Source organism: Manacus vitellinus, unplaced genomic scaffold, assembly GCF_001715985.3.
Source record: "Manacus vitellinus isolate BGI_N305 unplaced genomic scaffold, ASM171598v3 scaffold_2_pilon, whole genome shotgun sequence".
Classification (NCBI taxonomy): domain Eukaryota; kingdom Metazoa; phylum Chordata; class Aves; order Passeriformes; family Pipridae; genus Manacus; species Manacus vitellinus.
Genome location: NW_021940208.1, coordinates 12,876,471 through 12,879,995, shown reverse-complemented (window position 1 = coordinate 12,879,995; position 3,525 = coordinate 12,876,471). Strand labels below are relative to the sequence as shown.

At 39.9% G+C, this 3,525-nt stretch overlaps 1 long non-coding RNA gene across 2 annotated transcripts; it reads right to left on the bottom strand.

Moving 5' to 3' along the window:
* Positions 1-457: 457 nt before the first annotated feature.
* Positions 458-3,222, bottom strand: LOC115307595. 2 transcript variants are annotated; one of them, XR_003915914.1, is made up of 3 exons: positions 3,183-3,222; positions 1,257-1,311; positions 458-707 (listed from the first exon to the last, which is right to left on the bottom strand). It is a non-coding gene; the product is annotated as an uncharacterized LOC115307595 (long non-coding RNA). The 2 variants fall into 2 exon arrangements; XR_003915915.1 differs by lacking the exon at positions 3,183-3,222 and adding an exon at positions 1,939-2,045.
* Positions 3,223-3,525: the final 303 nt, after the last annotated feature.

Genomic DNA, 3,525 nt, shown 5'->3' with positions numbered 1-3,525 from the left:
TTTAAATAAAGGGAAATCCTACCATGAAAATATTGTGATTAAAATGCCAAGGAAATGGTTTAATAAACATCAGAGACATCATGAGTAACTCTTGCTTTAATGATCACTGATTAATTATCATATGGTGCTTATGCTTAATGTTTCTTGGACAAATTAGAAATTCTGCCTCAGGCCACCAGACACTGAACTTCCAGTACTGCACAAAATGGATGTGTGCTAAAGAATGACAGGATTTGGTTCAAAATGCTGAAAGCAAGCCAACAACTGCAGATGCTTGCTCTGTAAATTGTCCCAGGGGCATCATCTGCAGGAGGAAATTAAAGGTTTTCAATTGCCCCACAGCACAGCTGTACCAGTAGTTTGTGTGAGAGTCACATGGTAGGCACAGAAGACATTTTAATTCTACAGTCTCTCGCCTTCTTTGGGTAAGGTTAGAGGCTGGAGCTAAACATCCCTGCATTTCATTTTTGGCACCTTCCTTTTGAGAGATTGCCAGCACATGCAGCTAATGCAGTAGTACATACATTTGTGTTCACTAAGGCAGTTCTTGAGTAGTAGAAGAGCTCAAACAGAGCAACTTAGGTGCTATTCCTGATAGATCTTGTGCAGTCTGTGCTACTAACTCTTCATAGCTTGTTCTGAAGCTTATTAAGTTGTCAGTATTTTCTCTCCTGATTTTTCACTGGTATTGTGCTTTACAGCACTACCTAACGTTTTGCAAAATATTCAGAATGAAATCAGCAAAATGCATATGCCAAATTGAGATATTAATCTGATAAACTGAGGGTGCAACTTATTTACACATCTGGAGACCAAAAACCTATGCTTAGTCTATAGCCATATAGATTTTTCCTCGCTCCCATAAAACTTAGTCTCAAATTCTAATTCTGCAAGCCATTTTTAACCCTGTGAATATCAACACTAGTTCTTCTGTTTTCTAACCATGTAGTTATAATGCGTAATAACCTTTAACGGGCAATAAACCTTTAGCCTTTAATTTTCAATGGGTGGAGTTCAAACTGTAGTTCTGTTCTCTCAAATATTTTAGCCAAGATTACTGTCTTAGTGTGGCAAGCTCCCCTGGCTGCATCTCCTCAGTAATCTTTCTTTCTTAAGAAAGAGAAATAAGGTCTTAAGTACTTCATGTAACTAAAGCCTCTGTTAAATCATTTTGGCATATTAAGAATAGATCAGGAGAAAAGTGAAACTCTTTTTCACCTCTGTTATAATCTGAATTATTCTATCTCTACACTTACCATTGACCAATGATCCTTTTCCTTCCCTTAGGGTGTTTTCAGTGATGATCTTTTTCTGATGAGAAAAAACAATACCTTCTCAAAGAGCAGGTCACTTTGAGGGCACACAGGCTATGTTTATGTTATTTTACTTGGACACATATTCCTTTTGTCATTGGGATTTACAGCACAGTTAATATTTCTCCGTGTTTAGTCTTAAGTGACTGCACACCAGTTTTCCCTGAAGGAAAGAATAAATGATTACTGCTGGAGCAGCCCAGCTCTGGTCCTTCCAGATGGTGTTAACCAGAGATACACAGCTCGGGTTTCAAACTGAGCAAGTGCAATAGTTTTTGAGCCTAAAAGCTGTGAGTTTTTCTGCAGGGCGACATTATCCAGCACAGACGTAGATAGTACTGTCTACCTCCTGCAGGTTGCCAAAAGCAAGCATGCACTTACTGGCAAAGGACAGTAAGCACCTTATCAGTTACTCAATAAGGACCACAACTTTCCTCATGAAAACTTCAGAGGTTTCATACAAGCATCTTATTCAAATGTCATCAGTGCTTCAGCTGAAAACCCCTCTTCTGTCTGCACCTCAGTCTGAGGTACAGTTACAGGACAACAGGATAAGAACCTCTTTGTCACAAGCAAGGGTTGCAGTCCAGCACATCCTTCTTTTATGTCTGAGTTACCTAATCACCTCAATTGATTTAATGTGTCTCTGTGAAGGTTATTTGTCACTTAGAGCAATTTATCCTCAGGTGCTTTGCAGATCTACTCCAGTAATTTGCTGTTAATTAATTGTTTAATTATATAATGTTGTAAATAAAGGGAAAGTGAGGGAATCCCATTTAGGTTCCTAAATAAAAGCCAGCTGTTAGGCCATATTTACCCTCACTAACTCCTGTTTTCATAGCTATAGCACTGTGAAAGGCTTTGGATATTGCTATTATATTTTTTATTAAAATCCAGATGTTTAACAAGGTAACAATAAGATCTACTGAGTATTCCTGGTGTGCTGGTTTTAGATCATAAATCATGGAATGGTTTGGATTGGAAGGGACCTTAAGGATCATCTAGTTCCAACATTCCTGCTGTGGAACAGGGACACATTCCACTAGATCAGGTTGCTCAAAGCCCCATCCAATCTGGCCTTGAACACTTCCAGAGATGGGGCATCCACAAGTTCTCTGGGCAACCTGTTCTAGTGCCTTACCATCTAGACAGTGAATAATTTCATTCTAATGTGTAATCTAAACCTACACTGTTTCAGGTTAGAGCCATTGCCCCTTGTCCTATCACTTCATGTCTTTGCAAAAAGTACCTCTCCAGCTCTCTAGTAACTTTAGGTACTAGAAGGTTGCCAGAAGGTCTCCCTGAAGCCCTTTCTTCTCCAGGCTGAACAGCATCAACTCTCTCAGCCTTTCCTCATAGGAGAGGAGTTCTGTTCATTCTGATCATTTTTGTGTCCATCATCTGGTCTCACTCCAGAAGGTCCACGTTCTTCTTATGCTGGGGGTCCCGGAGCTGGACACGGTACTCCAGGTGGGGTCTCATAAGGGGGAGAATCAGCTTCTTCAATCTGCTGGTCACACTCCTTCTGATGCAGCCCAGGCTTTCTGGGCTGCAAGTGTACATTGCTTGGTCACGTTGAGCTTCTGGTCAACCAACAACCCCAAATCCTTCTCCTCATGACTGTTCAAAATGCATTTAAAGCTATTACTTTACAAGTGCATCCATCAGGTTAGATCAGTATGTGTTTTCCTCCAAAACTCCTTTCTATGTGTCAAAAAAGAATAGAGACCTCTGTAGCTGTAAGAAACTGGGAACAAAGATCAATGCTTTGAATAGCTTCCTTTTCTACAATATTTCTTTAGTCTGTAATGTTAATGCTTAAATATTTGTATCTTTGTAATCTTGAATTTATTCCATTAAAGATCATACCTTTCTCTTCTCAGAGGGAGCCACTGCTGTTTGTCTGTTGTTCTTTGATGAGATTTATTAAGGCAGTTGGTGACCTTTCCTATATCCCCTATTGATTGTCTGAAATGGCTTAGCCTGACAAAGGGGTAAATAACTACAGTGTTTTAGGGTGTCTAGGACTTGTTTATTTACCTGGTTGTGCAAGGTACTTACAGAATGACTGGCTGATTGATTTAATGCTGCTTTGTACTGCTGCTGGCATCCTTCTGGGAAACAGGACTGGAAAAGGCCTTTCTGCAGCTAAGAGTTTATGCCAGTGTCCATGCATTAACAAACTGCATGTAAGGCATTTCAGTCAAAACCA